A 24,570-nucleotide genomic window follows, 5' to 3' on the forward strand; every position below is an offset into this window, starting at 1 on the left:
TTTAACACATAAAAACATTACAGTTTATATCAATTAGTAATTAGTAGCACAAACCTGTAGGGTGGCATTTCTGCTAGTTATGATACATGCCCCTGAGCACACACAGAGAAATAATAAGTAAAATATATAACAGTAGCTGTGAAATCAAAGAGCATTTTGTGTTAAAAATGGGAGTGGACTCTATGAGGCACAATTCATGGGGTAGGGAAGAGAATGTGACATTTCTATAAAACTGAGAAAGATTATGATAAAAATATATGAAAGATAAATACTTTTATTTTGGTGGTGGTAGTGGTGTCTGTATGGTAGTTATATCAGAGATAAACTGATGTTGGTATTCCTCTAGGGTTGTGTTTTGATGTTATATACAATACTGCCATTTTGGTCACTATTTTATCACTGTCATTCATTGACCAACAACTGATGGCTACTAAAAGTCATGCCAAAACAAGTTAATGGATACACAAAGCATCATGTATCTGCTTACCTACTAGGATCAATCATTGGTGTGTCCTCATTGGCTACTTCTCCATCCTTTGGTTTTTCATGTTTCTCATCAGACTCTTGGATAAGGTCCTTTTTGCTGAAATACAAGTATTTTATTTTCCTTACTTGTTTGGTTATTAAGTACTACAATTTTGGTTGATCTTTGAAAATAAGTAATGTGCAAGGTGTTTGAAACAGCATCATAAAATGTTGGGTACAATGAATGATAAAAATTTGAATATTCATGCTTTTTTTAAAAACTGTTTTCACAGTAACCCCCATTGTTCATGTAATCAATTGGTTGCAAAGAATACCAACTTTTATAGCTTTTGAGGTCAATGTTAGGTTCAAATAGTCTGAACTGAATAATAAATTGTGGCCAGTCTGTTCAATAATTAATTGGTGTTTCTACACATTTATTATGTTCACCTTTATGTGTTGTATGTTTACAGTTTAATAACATGCCTTGGAATACACACATTAACTGCAAAGTAAAAATGTTACTTATAAAACTTGTACCTCTATGAAGTAGATGGAGGCAAACACAATTATAAGTTTGTAATTTTCACAAGTTGATATAATCATAGTTGTATGGGATATTAATAGTATGCTAGTAAGCATCATATTTTCAATTATCAATGAACAAAACATTGTTTCACCATACAGATATGATTTAAATCAAAATATATAAAAGACAAGAGGACAGATTAGTGTTGAGAGTCCATTGACCAAATATTTCATAACTAGCTGGCATAAGGTAGCAAAAAACACAGACTGCAATTATGTATTTAAAAAATAACTTGTTTACCACATCAGTCTAACTATTCTTAATTTCTGAACCCACATTTTGATAGATGTCAATACTTTTGGGTAATACCACACTTATAATATTTATGATAACAAATTTTATGTGCAATTTTACTGAGTTGCTACTTTGCTTATAATTGACTATGACCAGGTAACACAACTATGATTTAGGACAGATCAAAAACAGATATGAACAGGTTTAAAAAAGCTAATTTGTGTTCATTTATATTTTACCAACTGCAAGACAATTGGTAGATACCACAATTACTGTCATATTTTCATACTAGTCTTCTGCAGTTTTATGTCTTTTGCTTATTTCACTAAGAGATCTAAATCTGACCTTTTATAATCCTTATTTTTATGTGTAGCATAAGTGAGCTCTAGGAAATGCTAGAACAACTCTACCCATTAGTAAGTAGATCTGATTGTTACGTATAGATGATACACCACTTGCAACTGACATTTGCATAACTTGTACAAATATAGAGATTATTTAGTTGTACTAAGAAATCAAATATCACACAAAACACTGCTTATTATAGTAAAGGTTCATTGTACAAAAGTATAGTTTCCAGATTACTTTTCTTTCATTTCACTTGTATGAGAACATAAATCACTGATAAATATACAAGTTTTGATACTGTAACTAAATAGCAATCAAGAGAAATGCAGACCCATCTTGTATTTCTCAAGTAACTTATAAGTTTCAGTTTCATAAACAAGCCACTTTATGGACACAAAATGAATTGGTATGTCGAGTGGCAGTAGAATTGATTGGTGATGCAAAGATGGGAGATTTCTACACTTCATATCACGAGAAATATATGCAGCAGTTGGAGTATTAAATGAACATGCATTAAGTGAAATTTAATACCTTAATAAAAGAGGCTATTACACATAACCATTAGAAAATAACATTTGTAAAGAGATAGCAGAAAATAGAGCAATTTTTTCCTTCACATACCATTAGGGTGATCACTACAATGAACTACATAAGAGAAGGTCAATGCATGCAATATTTTCTTTCTTCATCATACTGACATTTGTGCACTGTTATAATCATGCTTTCCACAAAATTCTGTTCATCATGCAACCCATGCACTTTGTAACTTTTAATATAAACATTTGAAAATCTTAGAGAACATTACCTTGAGACTAAGGGTATTAGTTTACACTGTAGCAAAGGACCTCATTCTTTTCATGGCATTTTATAAGGCCCTTTAACCAAAACACCGAACCTTTTTAAATAAACTATTAAATTATCTAATTTAATTATTATAATAGCCTAAACATTGGTGTTTTTCCTTTCTTCCTCTATCACTATGTACAAGGGATCTCAAAACCTCAACACATATTACTGTGAATTGGCCTCCAAATCTTTTATATCATAAACACAACAAATGTAATTATTTTATTCTAAAATACACCAACAGCTTAAGTTTCTTATCATTTGATCACAGCAAACATTCTACACACTCCATATTAAACCTTCAAATAGAGCAAAATTAAGTAAGAATTAGTTCTAACCATTAAACTCGAGCTTTAAAATTGTAGAACATTTGACTGTATGTGGGAATTCACCCCATTAAAAATAATACATCAATACTTTTAAACCCCTCTATGAATATACAACACCTAGATCTCATGATTATTCTAAATCTTGTCAGGTACACTACACTAAATCTAAAACTTGTGAAGCAAAGAAAACAAATGTTTTAAAATTTTGAGTAATATGTATAAAAAATGGTTTCAAAAAATATCTGAATTTTTAATCTGTTACTTAATGAACTTTTTAAATTGAGGTGTGGAATTTAAAATTCAAATCCAGGGGTAAAAGCTAAAAGTTTTAAAATATTCAAAATGCTGGGTATCTGAATCTTTCACAGAGATATGGATCTTTTCATTCAACAACAAAGCAACTAATATGTAAACAGGTTCCTTTAATGTTTAATCCATGAAACAGAACAACAATCCTCTTAATTCAAATCATGGGGTATTACTTTTAAATAACTAAGAATTTCATAAAAATATACACATCTGATTAAACTAGATTGAGGTAGAAAAAGAAAGCTAGCTATACACTATTGATATGATTGAACTATGAGAATATTACAGATTACTGTTTGGTAACCATTTATTTTTTGGCAGCAGAGTTTAACACATGAATCCATTCCCAAAAGTACATGCAAAAAAACAAAACAAAACCCATTTTCCTTACTCATCAGTTGGGGATGCAGAACCAGTAACTTCGTCTGTGCTTTTAACCTGTTCCTTGTGTGCTGGGATACTGTAGGAAAGTCAACATTGCATTATTTATAAAACAATAAAATAGTGATTTTTGCTCAGGTCAGTGGTGCTTCAAGCTGTATAAAAAAGTGAAAATAATTTTCTTTTCCCAGAAACTTGTGCACTCAAATATTGCAAAATAACAAGAATATGGGTTATTTTTAAGATGATCTTCCAAAGTATGTTGACCAAATTTCAAAATAATATAAGTATAAAAGATAAATTAAAGAATCCTCAACACACAACTACTTAATTGTAGCTCACAGAATATCAGTAACAGTAAAATTTCCTGGATTATGGAATACCTTACTGCATAAAAATTAGTCCTGCAAAGAAAGATTAACATACAACAAAAAATGTATCTGTACAGTCAAGAAGATATGGCAAAAATAACTGCCAAATTTATAACTCTCAACATACAAATTTTCTTCCAACAAACTGCATGGATGAAAGACAATGAAATGAAATACCCATTACATTCATTGACAGAAGCATTTGTCTCAACCATTGATTAAATATACTGTTTTAAACAGAGTAACTGTGTTTCTAGCTGTAGCCTTTTAAACGTGCACTTAATAAGCACATGTAACCTAATGAATCAGTTTTCATAACTAAAACTTATCATGCCAATAAGATGTTAAATTGAGTTTGGTTTCTATGGGAATACAGGGGTTGTTTTTGTTTTATAAGCAAAGATAATTCTCAGTAAAATAATTATGTCATGAAAAGCTGCAACTATTTCACAATAAGTACCACTAATATAGCAAAACATATCAAACACACACAAACACAAAAAGATTAGAAAATATTAAATATACCTTGTTTATGAGCTAGTTGGACAATAAAGAATAGTAAAGCAGTTACATTTTATACCAGTTTTAATTTTTAAACGGCAAGTATAATTCATATTAGTCGCTGAAAGAGTTATGCTTAATAAATACAATTAAAGCCAGATGTTCAAGACAAGTTTTGCATATAAAAATATCAATACATCAGTTGTATTGACTGATTTTGTACTATAATTTGTACTACAAATGAAAGTCTGAAAAAGTTAGCCTTGAGCCAGTTACAGTACATAATCATATTTCAGTAGTAGATCTATTACAAAATGTTAGGCTTTATAAAGTCATTATGTACAATTTGGTACAGCAAGGCTAGCAATGTTACAATCAATAACAAAGCAGCACTTGTGTGCTAATATGTTAAAAAATACATCAATGACAAGTTAAGAGCATGTAAAACAGCACTTGTTCACAGAACCACTTCAGTGAGTTAATAACTTGTAGAAATAGCAACTTTTGTATATTGTAGAACCAATATTAATAAATTAATATTATATAGAAATGGCAACTTTTGTGAACTGTAGATCCAATCTTTGTAACTTGTGATGACGAGAAGCCCACTTGAAGTAAAAATGTTTTCTGAAGATGGCTGGTATGGGTATTAGTACTTTATTTTAATTAAAGTACAGAACAATGCTTCAACCTTCTTAGTTCACCTGCAGGTTAAGTAAAGTGCCAATACCCATACAAGCCATCTTGAGAATACAGATCCAATCTCATTGGATTAATAACACACAGATGAGGCAATTTTTGGGTAATGTAGAACCAATCTCAGTAGATTAATAACACATAGAAGAGGCAACTTTTGTGTAATGTAGAACTAATCTCAGTGGATTAACAACATATAGAAAAGGCAACTTTTGTGTAATGTAGAATCATTTTTAGTATGTTAATACCCTGTAGAGAAAGCAGTTTCTGCATGCAGTGGAAGTAATCTTTGTAGGTTAATAATGTGTAAAAATAGCAAGTTTTGTATAGGAGGAGTAATTTTAATTGATTAATACATTGTAGAACAAAAACCTTGAGCAAGCTGCAGAGTCAATCTTAGCAGGTTAACCTGTAGAATATAATTAGACATCTGTAATATTACTATTAACTAATGTGATATACAGATCATAGATATCTGTGGTACCACTGTCAGTAATAATGATTATCACAAAATAAAATATACACAGTGCCCATTTTTATTTTTTTGGTACCACGCAAGTGGTTAAAGAATGCTTCATGTTATACGTAAAATATCCAATTCAGAGATTCTTACCTGCCCTTTTCTTCATCAGCAATGGCTTCTTTACTTTTGTCTTCTGAAGACTTTCCACATGCATTATTCCTCAAGAAGTACAATACTCCCCAGTGATAACGGAAATAGCATGCTACATCAATGACTATAAGTATCACAAGAATCAATAACACCACAACTGCAATAATCACTGCTGTGGGTACGTCTTCTTGAGCCATGGGTGCTTTCTGGTCAGAATCCATGATTCCTAGATCCAGGGATAACATATACACTTTATCTTGCTAAACTTGAAATTGTAATTTTTCTTTAAATAATGGAAAACAACAAAACCTACAACTAAATCATTAAATATAAAAGAAAGTGATGAACTTTCCATTTTTCACATCTTTGTTAAATCCTTACCAAGAGCTGTTCTAAAAATCATGGTTTCATCTTGGCTGAATCCAATCTCATTTCTGGCTCTCAACTCTACTTTATAGTAAGAATTAGGTTCCAATCCAGTTATTGTGTAATGGGCATTTTCCCAGTCTTCTTTAATGGTGATTACTGTGTCCTTACCATACTGCTTCCAAACTTTTTTCTCATCATTTTCTCTTTTAACCTTGAAATAAAAGTGATTTGTTGCATTGAATATCTTACAAAAGTAACACCAATAAAAGAGGACAGTTAATTATCAATGATTACAGAAACTGAGAAGTAAATGAGAATTTAAATCTAATAAAAAATTAGGTATCAAGTAAGTTAAAGGACAAAGCAATTATATGCAGATTAATTTTTTTTTTTTATCAGTAGAGGTATGTATTCTGAATTCAGATTATTTTTTTTCCCAAACAGTCCTTGGTAGTATGTTTTATAAGATTATGTTATTTTTAATATTTCATAGGAGCTCAGTAAAAAGTGAAATAACTGCAAAGACCAGAGGGCTGAATATTATCATGAAGTCACAAATTGTATGTAAAACACAGATGAAATGTTTTGGTCATTAAAATACAGGTACTTCATTTTTAACCCTTTCAAAATTTATTACAAATGGACCCACTGATTGAAGAGATGCAAATTTACAATTACTGATGTGAACTGGAAACAAATATGCTAAGTTGAAGAAACACTTAGAATGTAATTTTTTTCTCTCCATATGTACAGGTTTGGAAATTTATGCTTGCTCAGTCAACTGTGATGGAAAAATTACTTTCATTAATAACCTTAGATGACAATAAAAGCTACAGATTTTTCTTTATCTGAAGAATTTAAATATGTTCAAAAAGACCTTAGGTCAGATGGTAAGAATAGGTAAGTGACCGAAATGTATATAAAACCATCGAAATCTAATCACATTTCTAATCTAGTGTTTTGAGATTAGAAAAATTAAGATTAAGGATACTAAAAGAAAAAGTTAAACAATCCAGGAAATCCTACAAACTCTGAAGGATTACTCAAACTGGTAAACAAACTAATACAGAGTTATGAAGCAGTGTGCTAAGATATTTCTGTAGTTATTCTGTATTAGGTAAACCAAATGCTGTTGATGTTAAACATGTCATACTACAAAAGTTGCTGCAGGACTAGTTATAGGACATTCTGTACAGTGGAATGTTATGTTTCATGGTTTCATGTAAAGTTTTATTTTCCTCACTGGACTTACATATAAGAAGCATTTATCATTCTTTTGATAAACATAAATGTGTTTATTCACCATCCTGTGTATTCTTTATTACATACATATCTTAAATAAAAAAAAAAAAATTTGTATCAGGAATAATGAACTTCAATGACATGGACCTTTCTTAACATTTTCATAAATCCCGGCTGTAAAGAAACATGTATTCTACATTTTTATATTGTCTCTAAGTAATTTTATGCACATGTATTTCATGTATTTTTTATCTTTAGATTCTCTTTTAATTGTATTTTGACACTAATGTATCAAACGAAACCTCTACCTTAAAGTAACGAAGTTGAAAATACTGGATAGGTTTTCCATTGTCTTCATTGGTATTCCATTTAATTTCCATTTTGTCAGGGTATGTGCTTTCATTTCCAGGAGGAGAGATAATTGTTGGAGGTTCAGGGGCAGATTCAGCTGGCATTGTCCATGAACTTTCCTCTGTCCACATACCTGTACCCACTGCATTATTTACAGCAAATTGAAACTTGTAAGTGGCTCTTGGCTTTAAGTCTTCCAGAGTGTAAATAGTTCCTATAAAAAATAAAAATAGAATACTGATTTTGTTTGTATGATGTACCAAAGAACATCTTAAATACAAGAATACCATATTTACCAGTGTAGGAGATAATCCCACATATATGACGACCCTGAAGGTTTTCAGCAAATTAAGTGCATTTCTTTGAAGTTTAGTGTATAGGATAACATTTATTGTCATGCAAGTCTAGGATGTTACTTTTGGAAAAAAGTTCTGAAAAGTTATTTTTAAACTGTGCTAACCTGCACACTCAGGTAATCAATACAACTACAAGTGTGGATTTTTATGCTCTTCAAATGTTATGGACAGTTCAATACAGCATAACACTTAAGTCACAAACATGTAATAAACAACTCTGAAATGTTTTATTGCAGGTGAACTCTTTTTCTATTACAAAAAAAACTTAAGATATAGTAATCCACTATAAAAACATGCTTACAATATTAGTGTACGCATTACAGAAACTAACTTTCTGGTATTTTGGTATATATAGGAGATCAATACAATTCAAATAAAATATAGTAATGTACTAGGTAGCACAATATCAATGCACTTACTCAAAAAAAGTAAAAGAAACAATGTAGTTTTGGTTAAATAAGCTACTAACCAGTTAGTTCTTATGGAAACTATCCTTGAGCCTGTGTATAAGACAAAGGGTAAATCATTTTGTAATTTTGCAGGATTTGTATAATTATAACAAAAATAACAGTTTTAAAGGCTGCTGACAAACAAGTAACATGTAAATGAAACTATAATTTTTCTATGTTAATTTATTCTTTGATTAAATGTTTCATTATAACTAAAATGTTATCTTTGTACAAATTACCCACATTTCGGAATAGAACGTGGAGCATACACAAGATAGAAATACCAAAAAATAAAAATACCTCAAGAAGCTTCAAAGATCTTACAAAAAGATTTACTGATGTTTGTTCAATTGAAGGAACATTTGGTGAGCAAAATAAAATTGAGGGCAGAAACTTTCATTTTACAGTTCATACACAGTGATGGATACCTATCATTACTTAACATTAAACATTTTATAATTTTCAAGAAATTTAAGAAAGAATGGTTTTTTATTAGCCTAAAAACTATAAAACCATAGAATAATAGGCTTTAAATGGTCTTCTAGCTCTTTAAATGTGTGTGTATAACTCAAAACAACCCATCACATCAAGACATCAATAATATTAATGTTAAATTCAAGAAGTACTCTACAAAATACCTTTCCCCATATGCTTCTTCTAAAAATACCACCACCAACAACAAATGATTAAAAAAAAATAAATGATAGCATTACCTGCTTTCCATTCCATTATCTTTGCATCTTCAGGTAAGTCACCTTCTTCTCTGTACTTAACCATATATGCCAATATGGGCATACCTCCATCATCATCAGGACCAAGAAATTCAAAAGAGATTGTTGTAGCAGTGGTGTCTTCGTACTTCACCTGCAGCAATTTCCCTGGGGTAGCTTTGAGAGTATCAGATATTGACTCATTAATACATTTTAGAAGATACTGAACAAGAATAAATAATTTTATTAAATTTAGAACTCAAAAATGATTAATAGAATATAAACATTAGACAATAGTATCTTAAGTCCTAGAAGTGTACAGACTGAGAAGGGTGTCAGGTTTTGCTATGCTGTGGTAACACTTTCATGGAAGGCTCAAAACCTGCACTGATCACAGCCTAGATCCCATTAATAACACCCATCACAAACTTTTACTTCATATCTATGGGAACGGACTTATCCTCTTACAAAGCAACTCTAAGTGTAGTGAGAGTTTGAGGGCTACTTTTATAATACATTATAGCATACTAGATTGTTTAAAGAATGGTTTGACTGGATTTTGGTTAGGCCCATATTCTGAAAAGACACAATGTGGTATATTATCATGCTGAAGAGATATGGTCAATCCCTATATAATTCCATTAATCCTATTTGCATTTACAATGCTTATCTTTATGAAATTTGGAAAGAACAATACAAGTATACTGTACACAAAAAATTCAATATTTAATAATAAAAAAAGTACTTCAGAATTGAGGTTTTTGCCCTAAGTAGACAATTTTTATTAACTTTAAATTTCTTTTATTAAGTTAGTTGTCCAAAAAATAACTTGTGTAGCTTTCAAATATGCATTTTAAAACACAATTATTCAAACAGTAAAACAGAATGCTTCTAAACTTATAACATATTCAGCCTTTCAACCGACTTGTAAAGTAAAAAGTGTAAAATATTTCATTACTTATTGAAACACTGACTTTGGTCTTCACTTCAACAAAATTTGCTCAGTAAATTACACCTTTTACCAGAACAAATTTACATAAAGATGTCATAATCATATTCACAAAATGTCTTATTTATTAATTACAAACATGTACTATTAACAAGTAAGCCAGGTTAAATAAGTAATTTTAAAAGCATGAAGAGTCAGGAGGAACTTTGGTGGGCATAACAAATTTACTGATATCTTAAAAATAAAGTTGGGAAGTCCTTATTTGAAACTTTGGCCTGCCAATATTTACAGCTTGTGTTTCTAACTTATAGACATTCTGAAACTAATATAAGAGAAGAAAGAAAATTAAAACTGAGAATTCAGAGCACAGAGGTATCATATGACATAGTGAAGATAAATATTTTCTTTTTTAAATAAATAAATTAAAATTTATACAATGTATTCAACTTTTAATTATAGACTATTTTAATGCCAAGATTAAAAATACATTAAAACAAAATTTGGTTAGCTAAACTGAATATGACTATAAAAGATTATAAGTATGTTCACTTTGACCCAACATAAGCAACATAATACTGTCTACATTTTCAACAAATGACGAAGCATTTAAGGTTACTTTAACCATTACCAGTAGATCAACTCAGAGCTAAGTACAATAGACCTATATTATGATCTTAACACCACTATTCTTCACAACACAATAAAAGCAAAAATTGCATCTAGGATACTGTTATACCAATCCATCTATATTAGTTAATAATTTGGAGAATTTTTCTGTGTTTCATTTTTCTGGGATATAACTTTAAGGTTACAAGATCATTGATTTACTACAGTTTTGATCATAACAACAGCCAAGAACTTAATAAAGCTTTGATACCAATTAAACCAAGGCTCACACTAATATTGATACAGCATGTTTAGCATGTGTCTGCAATGCTACTTTCGTTAATGGAACACCACTTTTTCTTTTTTGCTTATAAGTCTTGTTAAAAATGTGAATTTTCTGATATAAAAACATGTAATTTAAAATATATAAACTTAATAATTCCTTAATGGTTTGCATGTTTTTGTTTTTTTTATAATTCTTATATTGCATTAAAATCGTTTTTCTCTCCCTGACCACCATTAAGGTTGTTTACATCAACATTAAATAAAAATAACTAACAATTAATATGAACAAATACTACCTGAAATTACACACTACGAAACTTCTCTTAATTTTCCAGTGAATACAAGTGTTTTGACAATAAGTCAAATTATGTTAGAATGAAACACAACTTTTACTTGTATAAAAACAGACCTATGAATGATATTATTGTATCATTCTGAACACCATTAAGAAAACCAATAGTTACTCAACATATGGGATTGCTATAACTTCTCTCAGCAGTGTTGTGTATTTTACATTCTGTAAAATGACACAAGAATAATGTTATATACTAGAACTCTGAGATTTCTTGACATATCCTCACAAAAAATGTTAAGATTTTGTTAAGGATTATACATATCTTGTATATAAAAAATGAAATTATTTTACTGAAATATTTTATAATACAAAATTTTACTTATCAATTTTAGTTATCTCTACTGAAAATCTTAATATAGTTCAAGTGCAAGGTGATTTTCATTTTAAGTATAAAAAATCACTTTTCTTCACCTTACAGTTTTCAGTTTTATTGGTATAACTTCTAGAACTTATTAAATGAATATCCCACAGTTTCTTGTTAAGGTAAATGTTCATGTTTCATGTTTCATTTCTCTACCACATCACTGACTGTACATATTATTATCAACATACAATAAAACAAAATGTTTAAAATTAAGAAACAGAAAAAAATGTACACATTTTAATTTTTTGTAGAATATCTTAAAAGATCTTTTGGTTACATTCCTAATTTCAGGGATTTTCCTTTCCACATACAGTTGATTTTTAATTTTCCTTTCCTGTCTTTTACCTTTTACTTTCAGCACAAGTTAACTATGCCTTTGGGTGTAATTACAGTATCTTTAGTAGAGATATACAAGCCTTCAGCAAAATCCTACACTCACTCATGATTTTAAATCTTTAGAACTGACTCATAGTATGATACAAATTTAAAGTGTAGATAATACATAATTAAAATATAAAAGTAAGACCTCGATAGAATTTAACTGTCTCAGTAACTATGACATCTTTATCTTAGAAAAACTAAGTACTATCACGGATGAAGTGGCCAACAACACTACAGGTGGTTATATCTATCAGATGACAACAACTGTGTGCCAATTTCAAAGTAACTGTTGTTGGATTATATTGTAAAATGAGCTTTTTCTAGTGACTACATACATGTATGTGTAGCAACCATATGTATGTTACAAAGCCCAAGTATGTGTACAGAAGGTAGCCATGTGTGGTAATCATCAGAAGTCGATAACACGCATTACTTGTTTCCACCCCCTTCAGTTAGAGAACTTTAAAACTTATGAGTCAATAGAGCAACTAAACTACTTACTGTCTAGATGTACGTCTACATGGCTGGCATTATCTTAAACAACACGGACAGCGTGAAAGTTGAAATGCTTCATAGTTTGTGTGGCATGTGACAATAAACACAAAGTTTTAAGTATTTTTAAAGGTCATATAACATAAAACTTAAAATCATAACATACATTATGATGTTAATTTCATTCACATACAATGATAGTAAAGATATTTAATTACATTTTGAATGTAACTCAGTAACTTATGCAGACATGTTCAAAGGGATACCTGGAGCAGAAGAGGTAACCCGCTACATATCAAGACATCAGAAATAAAAGGTACACAACTAAAGACAAAACCATAAAGGTTTCAAACAATCACACAAATACATTATGATTTCCAAGCTACCATGTACAATTTTTTACATGAAAAACATATTAATCTTTAATGATTAAATTTCTATTGTTTTAAATTTAAACAATAAAGTGTATGTTTGTACAACTGTTGATGCTAACTTACATAATTACTTACCCAACTCCCTGATATAAACAAACAAAGAAAATTATCTTTTTTTCACTTCAGAGTTAAATAAGATACTTTTTCACTGTGCCTTCTGCCCTAAAAACTTACTTGCTTCTTCCAACTGAATAGTAAGTTTATCACTTCCATGTTCATTTTCACCTTCACATGTGTAAGAACCAAACACATCAGCCTGAGGGGAGGGTTTAACCTACCACAAAAAACAATTTACAGGTAAAATTTTGTTTCCCTGAATCTAGTACCAGTATTAACATTTTCTGAAAATTATGTATAATAATAACTGGAAACAATTTTTTTAAACAACACACAAATACTGAGGAGGTAAACATATGAAATACATTAAAAATATAGTATATTTTAATAAATATCTTACATTACATTATAGTCATTTTATTAATTCTTTCTAACTAGTTCACCTGACCATCCTCTTCCTGTTCATTTATAAAAACCTTTATTTTAAAACCACACTAATAAAAGTTTGTATTCTAAAATCACAAGGCACTACAGAACTCCATTCACTATTTACTGGGAATAAGATCCATGTATCAACCAAACATTACTTGAGTTAAGCTGCTAAAACAGTTGTGTACAACAATTTTCCATTAATGGTTCATGATTAATGTCAGAAATACAGTGTATAATTTAAGTAACTGTAAAACATAATAAGCAGAGCTGGGTGATTAACCTGTTTACTTATAAGCATTGATTGTTCTTAAAAGTAAAATAATCATTTAACTGAGATAACAAGTAAATCAGTCTATAAATATTATGACAAAATGAATTAATGCCATAAACTAATCAGAATTAGTGTTTTCAATTACTCCACTTACTTAAGTAATTGAAATATTAGATATTACTACTTTCTTTGATGTATTTATATGTTACAATTATCCATATGTTCAACTTGCAACCACCCTTAATGATGCTTGTTGATTGTGTTTATCTTCTATGCCAAAATAACAGCATAGTTCTAACTTAATATACTGCTTACTTACTACAAGTTACAAACTTAACCAGTGTTAGTCAGTGTAAGTTTGTTTTAATTAAAACGAAGTTAATACTTGTACATCTTTTTCTTAAAAAACAAAAGTTTATTGGTGAATAACTATAAGTTAACAGTTTTCATCAGAAATGAGTATATATGGATTAGTAACAGTAACAGTATGCAATATTTTTCACCTATTTATACAAGCAGTTTAATTATGACAAGCTTTAGCTAAATGGGAGAGCACTGCAAACAAACAACTGAAGACTAGCTGTAATCAGGTGTTATTTAAATACTGCCTAGTACAGTCAACTAAGTTGTCTGATTTTCAGCATGTATGCAAGTTTAAACAATTTCTTCCAACCTCTGTAATAAAATGTAAACATGTTAATAACTTTGACATTCTTTCCTAAATGTTTGTCTATAAAAACAAATTCTCACTTTAAAACATTGTAGTTTTTCCTAAAGTTGTAATTAAGATTTTGATGTTGATGACAGAATTAGAAACAAAATCTGATATTAAAGTGTTTTGTTTTTACTTTACTGTGATTTTAATAGTTCTCACAAAACTTCAATTTTCACTTTATGAATAATTCTAATCTTTCCAGAGACGTTATTTAGCATAATCACAATTATTCTTACCAAACATTATATTGTCTTTGTTTTTCTAGGATCATTGTGAAATTGTTTTAAATTACATTATTTACTAAACACTAACTATAATCTTTAATACTCTTATTTTATGAAATACAAAAACAATTAATTTCAACAAATTTAGTTTTTGTAATCTTGTTAAAATTTGTATTTTTGGCTTGTTACAGGTTTTGTATTATACACTACAAAACCAAATCCTAAATTGTTGTATCTGAATACACTTATCATGGTAGCAGAAATGATGCCTTATGGGTAGGTGTTTGCACTAGTAATTACTAATCACTTGGAAAATTTGGAAAAAAGTGAATATTTTCTTGGAAGTACTGCATAGGAAGTGCTTAGATTGTGCTCTTAAGTTATATGCAACTGAATGCATCAAAATAATTTATGTACAGATCTCAAAATTTTCACAAGTTTTATTGATAAATAATGGTTACATTTATTGAAAAAATAGTTATTTTTAAGAATTCCAGTTTCTCAGTACCATTTAAAATTACACCAATAAAGATATAATCAAACCCTCACATACATTCCTAGTGAAAGTCGTGTTCTTGTTGTGAGGAGAATACTTTTACTTAAATCTGTGTTCTATTATAAAGTAACAGTAATAGCACTAACCACAGTTATTTTTCTAACTGTCTGAATCTTGACTACCAAAGTATGAAATTTATGAACTTTTGTTTATTGCTCCTTTCAACAGATGGTGCAGGAGTTTTGGGTACATATATACACACATGCTACATCCATTATAGTGAGAATGTTAAAACAGAACTACTTCTATGTTGTTAGTGGCCATGATTCAATTATGCATCTTCTTGACAGAAAGTCTGGTGTATTATCTACTCCACTGAATCTTGAATCAATGCATCCAAGTCAAATATTGGACTTTGGTAATTGTACAGATTACACTATGTAACACAGATCTTATTCCTGGATAGTATGTGTTATTTCTTAATTGGTTATGTTGTAAAAGTACAGAAAATGTCCATTATTCCCTTCAAAATTTGCCTTTGTGACCTGGATTATGAAATTTAGAAATTAACCTATTTTCTATGTAAAAATGAGCAAATTTGCACATTTGTATTTACATAAGGTCTGAATAAAACATATGAATCAAAATTTACATGTATGTATCCTAAAGTTATTCAAAAATGTTTAGAAGTGAATAGTTTTTCAAGATTTGCAACTGTAATGTAAATCACTTTCATGTATCAGCCCCCAAATATAGTCTCCCATCATGTTTTCGTTATACACTCTCAGGTCACAAAAGCAAAGTAGGTCTTTTCCATTTACTTTAGACATAAGCAATTGGGAAAAAACACTTTCTGCCCAGGAACAAGAAAAAGTAAAAATTTTGTTACATAGTGTTATTAACCATGACAACAACTGGCATCCTATTACCACAGCCTTACTGTAAGTATATAATGACCTGGTATGACCCAGGATTTTGTAAAAAAGTTAAGGGTGTTGAAAAACTTAGCTGTAAGTATTTAAGCAATTTAACATAATTTAAAAAAAATCTTGGTTAAATTTCCTATCAACACCCCATGATGTTAAAAGAAATAACTCAAACTTGAGAAAAGTCATGCTCCAAGACAAGATCAAACACCACCATATAAAAGAAACACAAGAAACAATAACAATGATCAATATCATTATATAAGTAATACAACAGAACACATTATAAAGATACACACAACTATTTAAAACTTCATACCAATACATATACACCATAATAAAGAAAGCCATATAAAAAAACTACATTCCACCACTGATTCTTAAAACAAGAAATCCACTTACACTATAAATACACATAAATTACAGTACTAAACTTACATCAACAACAATTAACTGAATCTTATGTTAATTACACTTGTAGCTTTGTATGTATGTCAGCTAACTCCTACTGTTCTGGAGCTAGCAGGTGGATGTGGATGTGCATGTTGTTATGTATATGACTTAGCCTTGTACCCTTATTTATTTGGGGTAGAAGAGAAAATCTGTCTAGAAGGTCACAATTATGACAGGGGCCTGAGAGCAGGTTCTCATGGTCACTGAATGAACTGGTCTCAGATTCTGTATTCATGTCATCCACTTGGTATCCATGTAAGTAGAAAAATAAAACTTCATCCTAATGCATAACAACACAATACCCATCTTACCGTCACTGTAATCTTCAAAAAGGAATACTTCAAACTCTAGTTCAAAATTACCACTACACAAAAATGTAATTTTACATAACCAGTAACAAAAACGAAAATGAACCAACTCCTTAAATAACATCAGAAAATACTTGGAACAGAAAGAGTCAAACAACTAATAGTACACCACAACACCAGTCCACACATTTGTGGTATATATAAAATTCACAAACAAGGCTGTTCCTTCCATCCCATTGTTAACTCCAAGGATTCACCATGCCACCCTTCAGGTAGATATTATGTAGACATAAAACCCCTATTAACAAGTTGAGCATCTTCATTATCTAAGGAGCTAAAAGCATGCTGTAGATATAAAAGTAATTATAAGAATTTTTTATAATGTAATGTTCATCTTCAACATACAATACCATGTAAGTGTTAGGACAAAAGAATATTGTCATTATTTCCATTTTACGGGGTTAATTCGTCCATGGCATTAACAAAATGTAAATTTCAGCACTATGGAAATGCTTCACTGATCAATGTTTATAACTCAATGAGTCAGGGTGAGAATACTTATTCTTTAGAATTCCTATATACTTATGCCAAGGTCATATCTTAAGGATTCTACTTGAATGCATGCAGTGATCATATTTATTGTCTGAAATAACTGTCATGGTACCCCACAACGCATCTTAACTATATAGAAAGAAGCTAGCATATGTGCTGGTATATGCTAGAAGAAATTAATTTAATAGCACTTCTTAATAAGAACACTGTTTAACACTATATATTAAGCTTTGCTGTTTTGTTGGTTGGACTTTACAACAAACTGCTGCATACCTGAAATGTTCTCCAAACACTGTCAAGTACACCTTAGATTGTAAGACTGAGACAGGTAAATTTGAAAATAGAAAAGAAATAGGCAGAACACCTAAATTCAATGACACTGATGTTAGGTATCTCCATTTATGCAGCTTTCAGGACAGAAGGAAGACTGCTATGGATGAAAACTGCTAGCAGTTTAAAAAAAAAACTTCAATCTCAAAATATTGTCAAGAAACTAAAATTTGCTAAAAAAGTACAAAAAATGGACTGATGATGACTGAAAAAGTGTTTTTAGTGAGTGAGTCCAAGTTTGAAATATTTGGTTCAAAGCTCAGTTGTACATTTGGTGGAAGAAAGGTGAAAAATATTTACCTCAATATACAGCACCTATAATAAAGCATAAAGGAGGTAGCGTGATGGTTTGGGGGTGTTTTTCTTCCGAGACTACAGAAGATACTTACAAAATAGATAGAATAACGGTCCATCGCAAGCACCATCATACGCTGGTCCATATGGTATATCCAGTGGTTTGCATATTATTGGTAAATTATTCTACTACCAATAACATAACAACCCTAAACACATATCTAACCTATGCAGAAATTACTTAGCTAAGCAAGAAGTTGCTGGAGTATTTCAAGTGATGCAATGGCCCTCCACAGAGCCACGATCTTAACCCAAATGAGCAAATCTGCAATTTAATAGATCAAAAACTTGACAAATCAAGTTACTTCCAAAGACACTTTACGGGAGTGTATTAAGAGAGATTTGGAGTAAAATTCCAAAGGACACATTGATTAAATATGTTACAACAATGCCTGAAAGACTGTCTGGAGTTATTAAAGCAAACAGGAGACACAATAAATGTTAACTGTTTGCTGAACTCAAGCACTTCTACTGAGTTTCTGTTTTACTAAATATGAAGATTAATAAAATTTTGATGTTCCACCTGTGGTCTACCTTCCATTGTGTTTTGAAAGTAGCTTGAAATCTAATTTATGACTTTGTCCTAATGTGTTTGCACAGTACTGTATCCTAACTCTTCATTAATGTACCAACTCCTGATAAACTATATGTAACCTGTAAAAGTTTTTAAATGACAACTGTTAAGGTACACACCAAAGTGACAAATCTACACAATATTTGAGCTTGCAACCTTCTGTATCAACACAATCAATTTCTAACAAAGGTAAATATGAGGGCCTAGCCATGGGGTCATCTTTATCATCAGTACTCAGTAATCTTTCAGTGAATGTTTAAGATATAGTGTGTGAAAACAGCTGCTCTTTACAGTAAGTTTTAGCTCATATATGTTGATGACACACTCATAATAAACCACAGAATCATGAATCACCTGTACATGACTGAAAAAAAAAAGAAGATAAACTCCCATTCCTTGATGCAATGGTTACTAAGACTTGTAAACTGTGGAATATGAGTTATAAGAAACCTACACATAAGAGTAAATATCTTGACTATAAAACAACCTAATTCAATACTGTAAAGACAAGCACTATAAACTACCTAATTTAGAGAATGAACAAGCTCTGTAACACTGAAGAAGTTAAGAAGGAAGAATGCATAATTAAAACCATCCTTAATAATGAATACCCAGAACACTTGATACAGAGATTAAACACCATAAATAAACATTCAGCTGTATTCCCCTATATCAGAAGTCTCCTTGGAAACATGCAGAAAATATGAGAGTGGCATAAAGTCAGATGTATTCAGAAACCATAACACAAAATGATTGTGGCTAGTATACACTAAATCAGCTAAAGACCTAGTACAAAGGAAAAACAACGTTTATAACATAAGTTAGAATTCAGAAGCATAATAGTCAAATAAATCTATCTGCAATAGCTCAACATGCTAAATAAGACTCAAATAAAAAAGAATACAGGACATAAACCACATATAAGAATAAAAAAAGTCTTCTAGATCCACGTAACTAGCAACACACTAAGTTGTTAGAAGCTGACAAAACCTGTATATCCATACTGAAAACACTGGAAAAATATTTTTTGAAATATGAATTTGCATGTGTGTGTTTTTCTTGTAGAAAAGCCAATTGGGCTATCTGCTAAGTCCACTGAGAAGAACAGAACCTCTGATTTTAGCTTTGTAAATCTGTAGACTTACTGCTGTATCAGCAGGGAATGAATATGGAGTTAATTTTGCCAAATTATAGTAAAGGTTAAAACATAATAAAGTATATTTATACTCAATTATTATTCAGCTTATTCTTGAGTAGTTTAACTTCATATATTAATCTTCATTAATGATCTTACTATTCTCAGTTGTCTGGTATTTAATTAGTATTTTTGAAAGATTAACTAGGTGATTACAAGAAGAAAAATGATATTTGCAAATTAATTTAAAGGTAATATAACCTGTCATGAGTGTAAAATTAAGACTTGTATTTAAAACTAAATCAATGAAACTTTTAAATACATAATAAAATTATAACACTTACCAACAGGTTGCTCTGGCCTTCTTTGCCAAAAATTGTGTAATTATCACTTTCATCAGAAAGTATTTCCTGTGTCTCAAAACCAATGAATGGTTGCAATGGGAAATGCTTCAGCGACACAACTTAAGTTGACAGGGTTGTTGTTCCACGTTTTTATTAGCTCTGATTCAGGTGTATGCATTTGTGGTTTATCTGTTCATACAATGCAAAGAGAAAAAAATTTGAAACTAATATCTAAAAAAAGTAACATGTTACCTAGTAAAAAATTTATGTCTATACATAATTAACTGAACATTCATGAAGAAAACATATCTCAGCTACAAAAGAAACATTCAACACTGAGGCACAAATCATAAGGTTAGATCTCACATAATGTGCCCTTGTTATAAGAGGTACTAGCAGAAGTAAGACCCAAACTGCACTAGGGAGTATATCGTCTGTCCAGTTTAACTTCAACTTTGGAGCCCTCACACAATTAAAAAAGGAGAAAATAAAATAAAAATTGAGCAGATATAAGGCTTGCTACTGTGTGGAACTCTTCAGAACCATCGAAGATCCAGACAGTAAATAGCATGAAAGTGTAGGAGATGGGAACTATACTTATAATATTAGTTAGGATTAGTATAGTAATACCATAGCATCTTGGTATTTATGATGTATTGGGGGTTGGAATGTTAACTTCAAGGACAGTTCTGCTGTTTCTACATTGATGTAATGGTAAAAGATGGAGGACACTGTAGAATAGAACAATTTTTATTTGCTAATAAATTTAGAGTTAATCTTATTACACCTAGGATTTGAACATGCTCTGCAAGATGATGTATTCTCTTCTTTAATTTCTAACATTTCTCTCTCTCTCTCTGGACACACACACACACACACACACATATAAAATCAAGTTTCTAAAGATCTTGTTGACATCATAAAATACCATCAATTGACAAATTCTTTGTATAATAAAAATAAAGTTAAAATGTGTTTTCAAGATATCCAACAGCTTCAGTACAAATAACAGACTATGCTAATATCTGAATGCAAGAAATAACAGTAATAATTCATGTAAATTTTTTGTACTTGCAACGGTTTGACAAAACAACCAAACTAATGAAATATTTAAGCTATTATATCATTATTAATGTCAAAGAATTGAGGATCATACAGTACACTTTATAAACAGGGCTTTCAGTCTGACTGATACATATAACGAACAGCAAAAACTAATTTAACATGAAATATTAATCACGTAACATTTAAAATTTATATATCAGAAGAGTGGAATATAAGCAAAGACTGAAGTTAGCATAGAAGTTTCCTATATCACATTATAGATTGGTTTATTGGTTTTGTGTTTTATGGTGCAAAGCAACTAGGCAATCTGCACCAACATAATAGGAAGGACACTTGCTGAAATGTTCTTTAATGTAAAATTCATGAGAAATTAAGTATTAGTATAACACAGTATATATCACAGGTATGATTCATCAAATACCTTTAATAATATTATTAGCAGACTGGCTTTACACAGAAATACAGTATGTCACACATTTATTAAAAACTCACTGATGTGGAATGACCAATAGAAATATCCAGTAAATATCAGAAGTGACAGAACTCATGAAACAAATTACACCAAATACAAGTACAACAAACTAAAAAATGTAGTTTAGCCCTCGTAGTATAAATTAAACTTACCTTTATTCATTTTGGTGTAAAGTAAGGCAAGTACTACATTAAAAGACTGTCACAATAAAATATACCATTCACTAAAAAGGAAGATGTAATACTGTTGCAGTATTAGCAATAGCTTACATTCCACTGAAAGATGTCCAGCCATCTCTACTTTTCCAGCTACATTTTCTGCATGACAAAAATACTCTCCATTATCTTCTTTTAACACTTTGTTAATGGTCATAGTCAAAATCACAACCTCTTCCTCTTGAGACTTCTCTGTGAACACTCTATCACCCTAAACGATGTGCATTTCAACAGTCATTACTATTAAGAATGAAGTTATAATCACAGCATTCTTTTTTATCTAGAACCTTAAGCAACTAATTAAAATGTGAAATACCAAGAATACAAGAATATAAACTAAAGCTATCCCAGATATCTGTGAATAGAAAAACAAGTTATTGTTAATGGATTCATATATGATTAAAAATGTACTCAATATTCCTTCAAAATAATAGCTTAAACAAGTTTCAGAAATCAAATATACTTTTATTTCATTGTTTTTAGACAATCAAAATTAACAAGATAAAACATTATTTTTGATCCAGATTTGAATAATTCATTAATGAGACATTATTAATTACAACAGATTACTCATACAAGGTACTCTTTTCAAGTGTTACATGTATCAAAATAATTATTAACATGTGTACAGTTCAGTCCTGTTACCTGAAAACATTAGCAGAAGTACAAAAAAGTAATTTAGCCACAGATAAGGTTTGGCTCAGTATGAAAATCTTTAGCCTGATCTAAACAATTATTACCATCCACAACAAATGTCAAAAGTTGTATGTAAAAATATACTTCTGTTAGTAATTAAATAATTCTTATGTTGAATACAATTATTACCATCCACAACAAATATCAACAGTTGTATGTGAAAATATACTTCTGTTAGTAATTAAATGTTTGTTTGTTTTTTGAATTTTGCACAAAGCTACTTGAGGACTATCTGTCCCTAATTTAGCAGTGTAAGATTAGAGGGAAGGCAGCTAGTCATCACCACCCACCGCCAACTATTGGACTACTATTTAACCAACGAATAGTGAGATTGACCGTCACATTATAATGCCCCCACGACTGAGAGGGCTAGCATGTTTGGCGTGACGGGGATGCAAACCTGCAACCCTCAGAATACGAGTCGCACGCCTTAACACACTTGGCCATGCCGGGCCAAGTAATTAAATAATTCTCATGTTAAATACAACAATTGCAGTTTGAGTAGTCATGCAAAGACAACTTCCAGGACTAGGTTTTAATAGCCTGAATTTATGATTGTGTTAACACCAAATAAACAAGAACATTAAGGTTAATGATTCAGCACTTAGGGTGAGCTCTGTATTTCAATGTTGATATTAAAGTACCACTAATTATTCAATAAGTTAATAAACCTACTAAAGATTCTCCTGCTGAGCATGGCCATTTATTTCACTAGCTTCACAGGGGAAATGCATGTGTGTGCATGCATGCATGCAATCTTTGTCATTCAGATCTAAAAATTCAACCCTATTTGTCAGTTTCTTTAAATTTTAGTGTAAATATTTTCAACATATTATTTAACTTTAAGTGTCTTGGATATCTAGGATAAATTCAAGAACCACTGAAAGATTCAGGGTTATTAGAGTTCATGGTATTAAAATTTATTTTCATCATGTTCAGAAACACAGACATGATTTGCTTTATAATATAGATACAGTATTGGTTTACTTGTATATTCTGAAGCATGTAACCTAAAATAACAATAATAAAAAAATTATGATGTTTCTCCAACACATTTAAGTTTCACTGAGATTACAAGAATGAAATATTTAAACAATGGCAAAGCATTAAAATCTATTTAGAAAACTGGACAATAAAGTACTTGATAAATACAAGTACAAAATAATTAAAAAACAAAAACTGGAATGGCAAACAAACTAGCATGATTTGTGTTATAAAAGTATTTATACAGAGTCCCTGTGGATCATACTTAATAAACATTAAATATTTGCTGATCCTGATTACAGAACAGAGTGACTGAAATAGGAAAGAAATATAGTTAATTAGGCTACCAGGAACATAATATTTCTAGATTTACCTTGAACACTATATGACCTAGTGATCTATTAAATTATACAGTAAGTTATATTTCTATTAGAAATATTAAGGTTTTCTTTCTACACAATGCATCAATATATATGTAAACAAAAATACATACATCAGAAAAAAAACAATTAAAAACTAAGTACTGGTAAAAACCTTACAGTTTCAACTTGTTGATCACCATCCTTAAAGATGGTGAGTTCTGGAGAAGGGACACCGGAAGCATGACATTCCAATGTAACCGTTCCTGTTTCCACTGAAGTGATGTTTTCAAACTGGATAATTTTTGGTTTGGCTATATGAAATATGTTAATTAATAGTAAAATCAGAATCAAAGCATAATACATTTTTTATTAGTTCAACAGAATATATACGTCTATATTTGTTTGCCTGTATAAAGTGTACTCTATATTAAGTTTTCAAAATTCAAAAAAAAAAAAAAAAAAAAAGAGATGAAACCTAAATATGACGTACTTTGTTACCAAGCAACTATTTTACTTCTTTAGTTATAAAGAAGGATAAATTATAAAATACAATCTCTAATTCATCAGTTACAAACCAGCA

The 24,570-nt window shown here is 30.3% G+C and overlaps 1 pseudogene across 1 annotated transcript in view; it reads right to left on the reverse strand.

Moving 5' to 3' along the window:
* The window catches only part of LOC143236123 (fasciclin-2-like), a 109,236-nt pseudogene that overhangs the window by 5,325 nt on the left and 79,341 nt on the right, over positions 1–24,570 (reverse strand). The window contains exons 7-16 of the transcript XR_013019496.1: positions 24,168–24,301; positions 22,003–22,159; positions 20,197–20,385; positions 13,200–13,299; positions 9,163–9,336; positions 7,602–7,858; positions 6,064–6,262; positions 5,683–5,908; positions 3,512–3,580; positions 488–583 (exon numbers count right to left, since the gene is read on the reverse strand). The product of XR_013019496.1 is annotated as a fasciclin-2-like (transcript). The remainder of the gene's footprint in view (positions 1–487; positions 584–3,511; positions 3,581–5,682; positions 5,909–6,063; positions 6,263–7,601; positions 7,859–9,162; positions 9,337–13,199; positions 13,300–20,196; positions 20,386–22,002; positions 22,160–24,167; positions 24,302–24,570) is intronic.

This window comes from Tachypleus tridentatus, chromosome 13, assembly GCF_004210375.1.
Source record: "Tachypleus tridentatus isolate NWPU-2018 chromosome 13, ASM421037v1, whole genome shotgun sequence".
NCBI classification, from domain to species: Eukaryota; Metazoa; Arthropoda; class Merostomata; order Xiphosura; family Limulidae; genus Tachypleus; species Tachypleus tridentatus.